A 16,084-nucleotide genomic window follows, 5' to 3' on the forward strand; every position below is an offset into this window, starting at 1 on the left:
CAGTAAAATCACGTTTTTTGCACTCTACCTGAGGCGGTACTTCAAACACAGAACTGTGCTTTTATGAATTCATTTTGCCAATTTTCTATTTGAAACGAAAACAAAAAAATTAACTGTGTTTGTAGTGAAGCATATCGAAAAAAGTTCGTTTCCACGTATTTGTGAAAACACCACTGGAATTGTGGAACAGCCGTACAAAGGAATGTCCACAATGTACAAATTTATATCTACAGTACCCAAATTAAGAAACATGACAGGACAGTTCCTGCAGACTGGGCGCAGCTGCTTTGCGTTACTATAACGCGAATCCTGGCAAGGCGCCTCAGACTGCACGGCTACCCTGAGCGGCATAACGCGCTGGGGCAACGTCTTTCCATAGCTCTGTAGCTTGCGTTTCGCAGTTGAAAGCTGTCTATCTGTCTATGACGTCATATCACCTGAACTACATGGGGTTCCATCATATATATTTTATATGCATTTAGCGGCACATGTGGATAATGCCTGCGATTTTTTTTTTTTTTTTTTTTTTTTTACGAATACAGTTAATGACGCAGAAGCAGTACATTTCAACGTCGTCCGAGATGAGTCTGTTTTTCATTATTTTTGACGTCATTTTTTCTGAACTATGTTAGGTAGGTGGTTATTATCGCAAGAGCAATTGTTGCCTGACATAGATATGCACCAAATTTGGTTGAAATCGGCCGTGTGATTTAGGAGGAGAATACACACACACACACACACACACACACAGATACATACAAACATACATACATTTTTATAATACATATGGATTTCTTGTTTCTTTGCATACAACAAATCTATATGTTCAGTTTTTTTTTGTGTAGATAGCAGAGGATTATAAAACGAATATTTTGGCTTCAGTATCACTAGAAATAAGTATCTAAGGTGGAGTGACTTGTCGAATGAGCAATGTATACAATTCATATATTCATGATCTTATTATACTTTTGAATAATTGTCTGTTCGTTGGTGCTTTTACCCTATTCGTTGGTAGCGGTCCTTGAGAACTAGTACACCACTGATTGCGTTCACGGTGTTTACCAATTTTTATAGTTGGTGACAGGCTGATTTTGGAGCAGTCTGCGTTACAGGAATTTGCACATATACATTTAATGTACAGTGCTAACGAAAAAACGGGGATATATCTTCATCAGGAATTACACCGTCAGTTACATCATTAACACCTACGTGTGGGCATCCTTGCATATTTGCAAATTCTTCTATGAACTCCGATGGGCAGATGTTGACACCAATTTATTTACTGAGTGTGCATACTGCATCGGTGGAATCACATGACTGGCCACAGTACGTCTAACTTTCTCTTTGATGTCATTTTACACACACAGCGAACGGGGGCGAACATGGGAATCCGAAGAAATTTACAAAAGTAGAGCAATATTCTAAAAGTTCCATTTTTAGTGCAACTCATTAGTTGACATAGAGAACGTGCTCCAAGAAACACGTTTGGCAGGAAGTACCCAAAGCTTATTGTATGATAAAAGTTCGATCGTTATAGTTCAAATGGCTTTAAGCATTATTGGACTTAACATCTGAGGTCATCAGTGCCCTAGACTTAGAACTACTTAAATCTATAACTAACCTAAGGACATCACACACATCCAGGGCCGAGGCAGGATTAGAACCTGCGACCGTAGCAGCAGCGCGGTTCCGGACTGAAGCGCCTTGAACCGATCAGCCACAGCGACCGGTTTGATCGTTATCCAGTCAATATTGATCTAAAGGTAGATTACTGGTGTACCTTAAATGTAAGCATATTTTATTGATATATTCAAAGTACATCTTCCTGTACGAGTAATGCAATATATCTTTCTTCTCTGCAGAACTCAACTGAAAAAATGCGGAGTTTCCTGTGGCACATAGTGGAATATCCCGCTTCAGCCTGTAGAGTTTCATGAAATCCTATAGTTGTCGGCGCTATACCTGTATAGTCTTCAAAATTGCTTCTGTAACGAAGGATCATTCCAAGCAGAGGTAACTGGCAGTGAACAAAAGCACGGTGAGTCGTTGGGCGAGTCGTCTGTCATCATCGCAACAAAGACTCTCTAAAGTGTCCGATTTCCCAAGTGTCGGCCGGCAGCAGACAGCTGTGACTCCTGCCGTGTTTAAACGTGCGGACACTCTCATCTGAGGTGAAGGACAGATCACAATGTGCATCTCGCTGTTCTCCTTCTCCACGAAAACGCAAGGCCTCACGCAAATCTGCACAACCATAAAAAAGCTCAGAAAACGTCATTGATCTTTTCTTCCTCATCCACTTTGCAGCCTGGATCTCGCACCTCCCGGGTGTCATCAGTTTAGCCCAGTGAAGGATGCACTTCGCGGGAAGCAATACTTCGATGATGTGGAGTTTATGGATGCAGCAAGACGTTGGCTCCGACGTCGACCAGTGGAATAGCACCATGCATTGTAGCAAAAAGAGTGGGGAATAATATGGTGTTTTCGAATTCTGAATAAAACCGGCGTGCTTTCAGAGCCAAAAGTGTTGCATGTACGAATGCATGCTTTCGCGGCAATATCCGTTAATAAAACATTCTCGGGTTTCAAGCCGCGTCAAGAGAGATCTCCTCTGCCATTGTCAAGTGGATGACTGTCATCCACTTGGCAATGGCTGAGGAGACCTCTGCCGAAAGCTCGTGGGCAGTAAACCACTTGACGGCTGAAACCCGAGAATGTTTTATTAAAAAGTGTTGCATTACTTACAAAGCAACCCTGTTGTTAGTAATATGGATATGGATTCAGGAAACATCCGATAAGAACCATCAAATTGGCCGGTAGAAGCAACTGTTCGACTTTCTTGCTCAACCAAAACGGCCTTTGACTCTCGTTTGGCTGTTATTTTGTTAATATGGAAATTCGCCACGTAACTCACAATTCCAAGGCTGGATGTCGTGCAGGATTGCATCCCATATAGTTCAGATATCATATAGTTTAAGAACGTCTGAGCACCTTACCTGCATTGATTCACAATTTTTTCATCTTGTAAGAGGCATCCACAGATGAAGTGTACGTGGATACATCTACAGTCTAGCATGACCGTGTTCACCATACACTTCTACAATTGCACTATCGTCTCAGCAAGCCTTGAAGTGTCAAATGCAAACTTGGTGTTGACTTTAAGATATGTACAAGCGATGGGGTTGTTCTTGTGGGCATTGGAGACGGATGTCGGGTAGATATACTGCAGCCGTGTTTGTACGGCGCTGGGTGTTGTAACAGCTCCATTCCGTAGGCCATTAAGGGCTGTGCAAGGAAGCGACAGAGAAAAAGTCGGGTACTCTATTTTGAATAAGTTCTGTAAAGATTAGCAGCCTCCAACATTTCGAAACAAACTGCCACCACGACGAGGTAACTGTATAATAGTCGGCCATCAATCTGCCAACTCAGCAATGTAGTACTTAATTAATGCCACCTTGTTACCGCTTGCGTGAGGTTGTTTAGAATCAGAGAAGATCGTTTCTGGCGGTACGCCTATGCTCAATGTTAGGTAGCTTGTTAACTGACACCCTCCCAGGATCCTTGTATAGCGACTGGCTGAATTTAAACTCAATAATTGCCACTGTCATTTGTTGCTGCTATTACTTTAGGGTTATGAAACACTGTGAGGTAACTGAACCAAAAAAAAAAGAAACTATAGCAAGATAGCAATGAACCAGAAATCCAAATTAATGATGACCAGACAAACGAGATGCCACTATCCGAAGAGCCTAACAAATCTTCAAAAACAAGATACCCAGCATGCCTATTTCTAGCCACAGAGAGATGGTTAGAATTCCCCACGAGTAATTGTTCACATAGTAGAATTTGAGAGAATGTTGTTCAATCGTGTGGGCGGAAGATACATCAATAAGCACCATCAGTTTCCTCTTGAAAGGAACACTTCGAAGTACCGAATGTGGAAAATACTTGCGAAGCAGCGCTTACGCTACTGCCATGAACATCGCGGAGCCAAACGATTTAGGACAAAGAGCTCAGTTGTGCCAGTGTCTATTGATAACAATGGACGTACGTTGTCTTTCATTGAACTTGTTACATCTCGCACCTGTCACATACTTCTTTGGGAATCGCAGTTCCTCTGTTTTCTAAATATTTTATTTTCCACTGATAAATAGATCTGATTAAACAAAATGATCTCCTTGTCTGAGAAAAGGAAAAAAAGCCTTATGGGTACTTCATTAGGAAAGAAATTGTTGTACAATAGCAATCTTCGGATTCAGCTTGTATAGCTTTATGCAGTAGTTACATTAAAATGTATGGGAGCATATTCATTTGTACCAACGGCGTTAGAAGTAACTGGTACATAGTCAACAGTACAGGAGTATGCGGGTGGCAAAAGGCGCTGCGGCAACCGTCACTTCTATTCGAGTCCTCTTGTGAGAACTTCCGCTGACGATTACCTTGGACTGGCCCCCTCTTAATCTTAATGTTAGAATTACTCTCTCTAGAGGGATCCCTGTGAATATTCGTAGAAAAGATACTTTGCTCTTAAGCTCTGCTTTAGTGCCACATGGTATGGAATTATTTAACGAAAAATTACTAATAAAAAGAAATAAAATTGTATCTAAGTGCTTCTGTTGTTAATTAACCGAAAATCTCTGAGAACTGATGTAATAATCACTACAAATCTCCTTGTTCTGGCGCCATCTGAACGAGTTCTACGTATTTGGGAGGATAATGGAACGTTAACAGGGTTTTTTAACTATTATAACTGGAAAGGTTAAAGTATTACTCTACGAATGTACATGTTTCAAAGGTATGAAGAAACAAGCAGTCTTTGTTGCAATGTTGAAATTTTTTTCTTTGTTATTTCGCAAACGCGTTTCACCCTTATTTAGGTGTCTTCGGATAGATCTACGGAAGAAATATAAAATTTCATAATAGTGGCGTGACGTTATTTACTGATATTGGATTGCCAAGAAAATATTAAACAATTTACTGATATTTGGTGGTGATGGATATGTGGGGTACCGCGTATGAAATATCCCAGTCGGTAAATGTCCCTTGCCAAAGCTTTAAAACCACTGCAAAGCGCCCTATAAAATAGGATAAAATAGTAGGTGACCGAAAGGTAGTTCTGAAAAAATATGTAACCTTCTTTGTCCTAAATTGACAGCCCACACTGGAAATAAGAAGGAAGCAGCAGATTACCTTATTACGGCACGTGGAGCAGTTCAATGCAAACGAGACGGGGTTAGGACTACAGCATCAATGCAGCACTGCAATCTTCTTATCATGGATTGAGTGATAAGAAGATTACACCACTGCATTGATACCAATGGTCACCACTTCGAACACCTTCTGTAAATGGACGTTCATGCCACCATTGCGACCTTCGTTGACCTTTAAAGACCTTACTGTTACACATCACCATGATGCTCAGATCGATGCAGGTGTCGATCTCATTGGCGCCACATAGCGCCCCCCCCCCCCCCCCCCCCCAAGTTGGATTCGTCTCGATAGCCGCTATCGGAAAATAAGTACCAAACTATAGCATTCCATTTTTTTAAAAAAACGAAGTTGATCTTCTTATCTCTGAAGCGACCCCACCTAGCAACAAAATACCAACGTCGTATTATGGTCTATTATGGCCCCCCATTGTCCCATGCAGCTTTTGTTCCACACATTTTTCAGCTCCTATCATACTTTCGGAGCTATTCTTTCGGAGCTAGTTAGTGACTCATCCTGTATAACCATTTTTGAAGACGTTTTAGTAAGCTTAATTCTGCGCGTCTTCTTGCAGATAACTAGTAGTTTTAATTTAATAGTTCTAAATTAATTTGGAGGTATCGTTTAAAGGTGTAGTGAATTATACTGAAATCCTGTAATTTAATTTGTCATATGATATCCCGACAGTGCGATATTAGAGTGTTGTTGAGATTCTTATTGCGTGTAGGGCTACGTTTTCCTGTCTTGCTAAAATGTATTCAGTATCTGAGAAACTAAAAAGTTGTGTAAGCGCACTAGTGGCATTCCATAACAAGCATCAGAAAACTTTCCGCTTTAGGATCCAATAAAGAACCCACACAAGTGCTACCCTTAAACCAAACGCTGTACTGAAATATTGATCGGTTTCAGCGCTCAGAAAAATAGAATTCATAATGAGAAACATCTACCAATTTTTCTTTTGTAGGAAAGTGTAGCACTGGTCGAGTTGCTCATATATTAGGTACAGGTGGTCATGGCTGTCCCTTCTAGTGCGTTTCATTCGGCTGCTGTGCTTTTGCGATTACATTTAAATTCATAAATTCAGTAACATGGAAAGTTAAAAATCAGTAAATCCAGTGCAGAGTAGCATTCGGTTTCAATTTTCGAAATTTGCGGTCGCTTTTGAATAAAACATTTAATGAAAGTACGAATGTGATATGCTTTTAATAGCTTCCACAACGAAATTCTTTCTCGAAATCTGGCAGTAAACCCAAAAGAATTCTGGTCGTGTGTACAGTACACCTGTGGAAAGACGCAGTCTATACCTTCACTACGCGATGACAATGGTACTGTTATTGATGACAGCCCCACTAAATTAGAGTTGCTAAACACATTTCTCCGAGATTAGTTCACAAAAGAAGACAAAGTAAACATTCACGAATTCGAACCAAGAACAACTGCCACCACAAGTAGCAGATATCCTCGTTATAACCAAGCAGCATAAAACAAGAAGGCAAGGCTTCTGGTCCAAACTCTACACCACTCAGGTTCCTTTCAGATTACGGTGACACAATCGCCCTATTCATAGCAATCTTATACAACCGCTCGCTTGTAGAAAGATCCGTACCCAGAGGCTGGAAAGCTACACAAGTCACGCCAATACTCAAGAAATGAGATAGGAGTAATCCGCTGAATGGGAGACTGATATCACTAACGTCGATTTGCAGCAGTATTTTCGAACATATACTGTGCTCAAACATTATAAATCACGTCGAACAAATAGCCAACACGTAGTCACAATATATCGTTCCTGTGAAACACAACTAGCTCTTTAATCGCACGAGGTAGTGAGTGCTATCGTTGTGGACAAAGCAAACCAAAGACTGCAGTTTATTAGCGGAACACTTAGAAAATTTAACAAATCTACTTGTCCGCCCTCTTCTGAAGTTTATGGAGTACTGCTGTGCAGTGTGGAATCCGAGCCAGGTAGGATTGACGGAAGACATAGAAAAAGTTCAAAGACGGGCAACTCGTTTTGTGTTATTGCATATGTAACACGAACTGAGGTTTTTCCCTGCGGCAGGACGTTATCGTGAAATTTCAGTTAGCAGCTTTCTCCTCAGAGTGTGGAAATGTTCTGCTGGCGCGCACCTATGTAGGGAGAAATGATTATCGCAAATAAAATAAGAGAAATCAGAGTGGGCACGGAAAGATTTAAGTGTTCGCTTTTCCCGCCCGCTATTCGAGAGTACATCGGTAGAGAAGTGGCTTAAACGTGGTTCGATGAACCTGCGCCAGGCACTTAATCGTGAATTGCCGTATAGTGATGTAAATGTAGATGTAGGTCTCGTTTTTAGCCACCTAGCTTTATGGTAAATAATGTGGACTCGCATTCGGGAGAAAGTTGGCTCAAATCCCCATCCAGTCATCCAGATTTAGGTTTTCTTAAATCGCTTAAGGCAAGTGCCAGAATATTTTATCTGGAAAGGAACTTGTGCTCTGTCTCTAATGACCCCGTGGCAGACGGAACGTTAAACTCTAATTTTCGTTCCTCCATTTTAAGCCATCTTCGACGTATTAAGATAACCGCTATCTAGATCAAGCAAATGAAGTTTTTCGATGCATGTCAATGCAACAAAGTTTTATTGCGTTTCTTGCAGCGTGAGTCCGCTGTGTATCCGCGACCTTTCGGAGGGAATACATTCTTCTCCCATTTTCTGCGAAATCAGTCTCCGCCTGAAGATGAAAGGAGAGTGTATGTCTTCCGAAAGGTGACGGATACACTGCGATTTCGGTTATCAAGAAAAACAAGAAAAATTTGCTGCTCTGCCCTAGACGTTTGCCTAATTTCTCAATATTCGTACATTAATTTTAGATCCGTGTGTACTGATTCACTAATACCAGTGACTCCCCGCCCACGATTCCATGTATAAAACAGCTTCAAACGTCTGCTTAGTTTACAAAAGAGTTAAAGTGTTGAATAGTTGACATCTTGTGCAGAAGCTAGTTTTTCACGGATATCCATGTTTTAACGTCATACTTCCTTAACTATATGTCGTACAGTTTTATAATTAACCACGTACATTCAGTGGTAGCAGTGGATATCGACTACAAAATGAGTGCAACTAGAGTTAGTAGCAAAGAGGTAGTAAATTAAACTTCGTGCCTAATGCTGAAGTGTGACTGCGTGAATAGCGAAAATGTAGCAACCGATAATTTTTTCCCTTTCATTACTTTGTGAGGGGAAAGTGTTTCGATAAGTTTCGAAAAATGTGTAAAGTTTGATAAACTCACTAAGTGCTGTCATTCTCAAATACCGGGTGAATACGGTCTGGGTAATTATACGGTGCCTCAAGACATTTACACAGTGTCTAACTATTATAATTGACTTATTGTATTCAATCTCTAACGTAAGATGAATAGATTTTGGCAGCATCTTAAATTTTAAATCCACTCCATAATTTGTTGATTAAGTTCCGATCGATCGTGAAATGGAAACCACAGTCAAAATGAAATATGTTTTATAGGCAGCGGTTAGCAACCCCGTCCAACTACTTCTCTACATAAACGCCACTTCGACTATGACATATTCTGTAGCGTTGTACCAGCTTTCCAACACCCTCGTCAGAGAATCCAGCCGCCTGTGCTTTCCGCCAGTTCTCTACGCTGGTCTACAGTTCACTGCTGTCACCAAATGCTGTCTTTGTGGGCAGCAGTTCATGACAACAGAGATGAAAATCAGAGGGAGCCAAATCCGGGCTGTATGCTGGGTTATCAAACACTTCCCACCGAAAACGCCTACACTACACTACGCTTGTCCGTCCTCTTTTAGAATACTGCTGCACAGTGTGGGATACTTACCAGATAGGACTGAAGGAGTACATCGAAGAAGTTCAAAGAAAGGCAGCACACTTTGTGTCATCGCGAAATATGGGAGAGAGTGTCGCAGAGACGATACAGGATTTGGGATGGACATCATTAAAAGAAAGGCATTTTTCGTTGCGACTGAATCTTCTCACAAAGCTGCAATCACCAACTTTCTCCACCGAATACGAAAATTTTTTGTGGACACCGACCTACATAGGGAGGAACGATCACCACTATAAAATCAGAACTCGTACGGAAAGATACAGGTGTTCATTCTTTCCGCGCGCTGTACGAGATTGGAATAATAGAGAATTGTGAAGGTGGTTCGATGAACCCTCTGCCAGGCACTTAAATGTGATATGCAGAGTATCCATGTAGATGTAGAAAACGCGGCAGAAGCGTCCTCATTTCCCTTGCAGTGTGCTGGCGAGAATTCTGACGAAGAACGGTATTCATGACTGGTTCGTTATATGGGGTTGCATGAAATCAGGCGAAATATCCCGGCGGGCACCCATACTGGGTGGGAGATACAATTTTCTAAGGGATCCTTACGCGTTAACAGCGCGCTCAGAACTGAAAAGAGAGACGTGACGCTGTACTAGAGACACTGCTCAACACTTCTGTGCAAAGCTTCATCGCATTTTCACTGTGGTTTCCATTTCTCGACCGATCGTATATTAACAAACGAATAGCCCTCGTATGAAATACCGAAAATGAAATTTCTTTTTCGAACCTAGTACCCCTTAGACAGATAACAAGCAGCTGGGACCAGGTGAGAGGGTGACAGTTTTAGCTGGCTACTAATATAGACTTTTAACTTTAGGAGGGGTCTTTTTCTCTGCTTTCAACCATCCATCTTTCTGCACTCAGTACTTCGCGTCTATAAAAGAGTAAGACAGCACCTTTGGAATTACGCGGGATGACGTCAGTAGTGATACATAGGGTGGGGCGAGGCGCTGGGAACATGGGCGGACGAGTGGAAAGCCGGCAGGCGAACCGGTCCGCTCCGTCGGTACAGACAGGTGCGGAAACGGCGGCGGTCGTCCCCGTGAGTCCATCCGCTGGTCGATTCTGCTGAGCGAATTCTGAAAGCACGTTTTCGCTTTCTTGTCAATGAGATTGCAATATGTCTTAGATGCCTTTGAGAAAAGAAAGGATCGGAATTTGGCTTCTAATAGGTCCCCGTGCAGCATCAAACAAATAGTCAAATACACTCCTGGAAATGGAAAAAAGAACACATTGACACCGGTGTGTCAGACCCACCATACTTGCTCCGGACACTGCGAGAGGGCTGTACAAGCAATGATCACACGCACGGCACAGCGGACACACCAGGAACCGCGGTGTTGGCCGTCGAATGGCGCTAGCTGCGCAGCATTTGTGCACCGCCGCCGTCAGTGTCAGCCAGTTTGCCGTGGCATACGGAGCTCCATCGCAGTCTTTAACACTGGTAGCATGCCGCGACAGCGTGGACGTGAACCGTATGTGCAGTTGACGGACTTTGAGCGAGGGCGTATAGTGGGCATGCGGGAGGCCGGGTGGACGTACCGCCGAATTGCTCAACACGTGGGGCGTGAGGTCTCCACGGTACATCGATGTTGTCGCCAGTGGTCGGCGGAAGGTGCACGTGCCCGTCGACTTGGGACCGGACCGCAGCGACGCACGGATGCACGCCAAGACCGTAGGATCCTACGCTGTGCCGTAGGGGACCGCACCGCCACTTCCCAGCATATTAGGGACCCTGTTGCTCCTGGGGTATCGGCGAGGACCATTCGCAACCGTCTCCATGAAGCTGGGCTACGGTCCCGCACACCGTTAGGCCGTCTTCCGCTCACGACCCAACATCGTGCAGCCCGCCTCCAGAGGTGTCGCGACAGGCGTGAATGGAGGGAAGAATGGAGACGTGTCGTCTTCAGCGATGAGAGTCGCTTCTGCCTTGGTGCCAATGATGGTCGTATGCGTGTTTGGCGCCGTGCAGGTGAGCGCCACAATCAGGACTGCATACGACCGAGGCACACAGGGCCAACACCCGGCATCATGGTGTGGGGAGCGATCTCCTACACTGGCCGTACACCTCTGGTGATCGTCGAGGGGACACTGAATAGTGCACGGTACATCCAAACCGTCATCGAACCCATCGTTCTACCATTCCTAGACCGGCAAGGGAACTTGCTGTTCCAACAGGACAATGCACGTCCGCATGTATCCCGTGCCACCCAACGTGCTCTAGAAGGTGTAAGTCAACTACCCTGGCCAGCAAGATCTCCCGATCTGTCCCCCATTGAGCATGTTTGGGACTGGATGAAGCGTCGTCTCACGCGGTCTGCACGTCCAGCACGAACGCTGGTCCAACTGAGGCGCCAGGTTGAAATGGCATGGCAAGCCGTTCCACAGGACTACATCCAGCATTTCTACGATCGTCTCCATGGGAGAATAGCAGCCTGCATTGCTGCGAAAGGTGGATATACACTGTACTAGTGCCGACATTGTGCATGCTCTGTTGCCTGTGTCTATGTGCCTGTGGTTCTGTCAGTGTGATCATGTGATGTATCTGACCCCAGGAATGTGTCAATAAAGTTTCCCCTTCCTGGGACAATGAATTCACGGTGTTCTTATTTCAATTTCCAGGAGTGTATTACTACGTTTCCCTCACGTTGGACGTTGTACGGTGCTGTTTGAGGTGTTTCTCAAGCATAGATCACAGTTGATGTGTTTGTGAGAAATTCTGGCTCACAGAAAGTTTGACAATATGGCGGGGGTTGTTTGTGTCGATGTTTTGCATCGTATTTTTATTGAAAAGTAGCTTTATTACAATTAATCTCACTATATAGTGTGTTTCCACTACTATGGAAACTACGATCAGTTATAAAAACAAAACAGTACTGGCATTACCAAAATGGTAGAGGATCCGCATCTCTTTCAGCTATAGATTAGGTAGGCAAAGGTTAAGGACCAAATTAATAATCTAAGCATTACATACAGGCGGGAGTGCAGTGAAAGATGTCGATGTTCCCAGTTTTTCCACGGACGATGTAGTCTGTACATTCCCACGTTGAGTTACTTGAATGAACTGTCATTAGAGAACGAAGTAGAAGAGAATAAATTTTCGCACACTTGTGTCTTATTTGGGAGGGCAAAGCACTTCTAAAAGAATTGTTAGAAGTTTCGCTATCCGCCCGCAGAAAGCTGATGTAATCATCAGGTTCTGCGTGTAACATTTGTTTAACAGGTTTCCATAAGTATATTTCTCTCTTGTTCGTACAATTCTCTGGCCCAGCATCCTGCCGGCCGCGGTGGTCTCGCGGTTCTAGGCGCGCAGTCCGGAACCGTGCGACTGCTACGGTCGCAGGTTCGAATCCTGCCTCGGGCATGGATGTGTGTGATGTCCTTAGGTTAGTTAGGTTTAAGTAGTTCTAAGTTCTAGGGGACTGATGACCACAGCAGTTGAGTCCCATAGTGCTCAGAGCCATTTGAACCATTTGAACCCAGCATCCTGTTTTCTTCTTCTTCTTCTTCTTCTCCTTTTACTACTACTACTACTACTTTAAACACAGTGCAAGAGTCAATATTGAAAACGCAATATCTGCACTTTTAGTCATTCCCACTGGTGTCAAAATACAGCATAAACGAAAAGCGCCTGCTTCAAAAGTAAGGTTGCCTCTGTTCGACAAAAAAAAAAAAAATGGTTCAAATGGCTCTGAGCGCTATGGAACTTAACATCTGAGGTCATCAGTCCCCTAGAACTTAGAACTACTTAAACCTAACTAACCTAAGGACATTACACACATCCGTGCCCGAGGCAGGATTCGAACCTGCGACCGTAGCGATCGCGCGGTTCCAGACTGTAGCGCCTAGAACCGCTTGGCCACACTGGCCGGCCCCGAGGCAGGATTAGAACCTGCGAACGTAGCGGTCGTGCAGTCCAGACTGAAGCGCCTAGAACCGCTCGGTCACATCGACCGGCTCTGTTAGACACATCCGTGCCTAGATAAAAGAGAATTTGACAGACTAGTTTGCTCTTTTCTGAGGGCCTCAACAAGTTATTAAAAGCTTCATTGTCCATTCGAGGAAAGTTTGTGTAGTTGTTGGATTCTGAGAGTTATGTTTCGTTTAGCAATTTTTCGTGGGTAAGCCTCCCTCTCATTTTAACCCATTCCCTGGACCAGTGTGTTCTTTCCTTCTTTGTCTTTAAACATAGTGCCAAAACCTATACCAGAAACGCTTTGTCTGCGTTTGTGCCCATTGTAAGTAATATCAAAATACTGACGAACACGTACAGGGTCTGCTTTGAAGTGAGGTTAAACCGACAAACATTCATTGTACGTGTACCGACTTGTTTGACAAATCTGCGGCTAGATAAGGACGAATTTTCCAAACACGTTTGCTTGTTTATAGTGGCCTTCACACCCTTTGACGGGACTTAGAAGAAGGTAGTAGATACTGGCTCCCGGGTTGGTGCCTTGTTCTTTCACCTCCAGAAGGCGCTCGATAGAGTACAACACTAAAGCATAATTGGAAAAAAAAAAACATGAGCGTACAAAATATCAGAGCAGCTATGTGATTGGACTCAAGGGTTCCTAGCACCATGCCGCTCTTAACGAAGAGAAGACTTCAGCTGTAAAAGTAACTTCGGTCCATCCCAAAGAAAGTGTTATAGAAATATTACTTTTCACAATTAATGATCACAAGAGTGACGTAGGAAGTTCCACGAAGCAATTCGCGGATTATGCTGCTGTATGTATAGGAGTCGCGATGCCAGAAAATTGGAGCTAAGTGCAGTAGAAAAAGCAGAGAATCGGCACTTCGTATTGCGATTTTCAGTTGACCCTCAACATAAACCAGTGTGACGTATTGTGCATAAGTAGACACAAAGACCCACTGCTGTATGATTACGCGATTGCAGAACAATGACTGAGGACCGTCACATGTATAAAATATCTAGACTAGGCGTACTGAGCGATTTTAAGTGGGACGACCACATATAACTAATCACAGGTACGGCAGATGCCACACTGTGACTCACTTAAAGACTTCTTAGGAAGTGAAGTAGATTTCAGAACACTCGTTCGACCAATACTCGAATATTGCTCGTGAGTCTGGGAATCATACAAAATCGGATTGACAGAGGAAATAGAGTAGCTCCAAGGAAGAGCAGCGCTTTTCATTACAAGTGCATTTACTGAGCGTGAGAACGTCACTGATGTGCTCAGCCGACTGCAGTGGCACTCGCTGCAGAAGAGATGTTCAGTATCATGCTAGGAGAGTCAGCCAATATATATACCTTTCTCCTACGCATATTTCACGAAAAGACCATAATGATAATATTGGAGAGATTCTAGCTCGTATCGAGGCTTATCGAAGATGATTCTTCCCGCGAACCGTTCGTTACTGGAACACGGAAGAGGGAAACTGAGAGTAGTACACGAAGCACCAACCACCACGCGGTATGGTGGCTTGCAGAATGTAGGTGTTAATGTACGTTCTTGCCTTCATTAAAAGTCACCCAGCGAATTATGAGGGCATCTACGCTGACCGTCGTCTCTCGACCACGGTTTTTCTTGGCATTTTTCATACGAAAGTATTTTCCAGATGAAGAAAGCGGTAAGTGACGGGAGATATTTGTAGTCTGACTGTTAGTACGCCACCATCCTGCACGTAATAGTAAAACATACAGTACAAAAAAAATATCGTTCCGGTTGCACTTTGGGCTGGAGCACGACATTAATGTCTATTTGGTAGTCTCCGTACGGATCTTAATGTCTTATCTGTTTGCTGTCATCATTACTTGATGCACGAAAGAAGCGGCAGTGTATATTTTTCTCTAAACTCCCTCAACAGAGTTCGTGAAAAGAACGTCGGACTTCTTCTACAAATTTGTTACAGTTGCTACTGTGGAGCATTGTCAAATTTCGCACATTGCAAAACGCAAAAAAGCAGTGCCATAGCCTACAGGTTCAATGAATTTCAACTGACGTCAGTCGAGATATACACAGACTTGACAGAAACGATGTTTGGCATCATGTACTAGAGGATCTAAAAAGGCACACCTGTCCGTAAAACCACTGACAGGCTTTCGATTTGTTTATAGCACACTCAGAAAGTACGTTTTGTCTATGAATGACATCAATTACAACATTTCTGTATGACCTGTAATAATATACTGCTTAGCTGTACGGGAAATGAAATGACGGTATGGCATTATTCGAGTGGATCCCCGTCTGGGGTGGTTCGGCCGCCTAGTGCATCTCTCTATATTTGAGGCCACTTCGCCGACTAGCGCGTCGCTAATGATGAAGTGATGATAACATTACACCCAGTCCCCGAGTGGGTAAAAACTGACCCGGCTGGGAGTAGAATCCGGGCCCACATGATCTAGAGGCAGTAACGGTAATCTTTCTGATCTTCTTTCTTTCGATTTGTTTCTTCACCATTTTTACTTCAGTGTTCCTGCGTGGATATCGTATGATATCGTTCAGATTCCATCCATGGAAATTTTACTCCCCTTTATTTATTTATTTAGTTTTAATTGCGGAGGGTAGCCTCTTGAGCGAACACACTGAGGTACCGTGCCTACTGCGGCTAGACCACGATCTGCGGACACTGTATGGGAACCTTATCAGGACAGATCAATAGGGGATGTGGAACATCACGAATGCTTACGTTCTTGTGTGATTCGCGAAAATGTGTCCCAAAAACAGAGAAAAATCTCAACTGGCAGATAGTCCAAGGAAGTCACCGATGTCTTCCAGCAGTCTTCAGTATAATATACACCTGAAATGGTTTATTTGGTTGTAGGCCGAAATACCGTGGAAAGATGGCGACGCCGTCCAGCTGCAAGCCCGAAACCTCACGGAATACTCACTACACCTGAAAAACTTCAAGAATCACAAGCCCGACATCTTACCAAACACTCCTTAGCCATCCCAAACACCGATTTTCAAGGTGGTATTTGTTAACATTCTCAAGCTCTTTATGTGTCAAACCTGTAGAGACAGTAAGAATGAAATTAGCCAGATAACGGCAGCAGGCCGAG

This window comes from Schistocerca gregaria, chromosome 2 (genome assembly GCF_023897955.1).
Source record: "Schistocerca gregaria isolate iqSchGreg1 chromosome 2, iqSchGreg1.2, whole genome shotgun sequence".
NCBI lineage: Eukaryota > Metazoa > Arthropoda > Insecta > Orthoptera > Acrididae > Schistocerca > Schistocerca gregaria.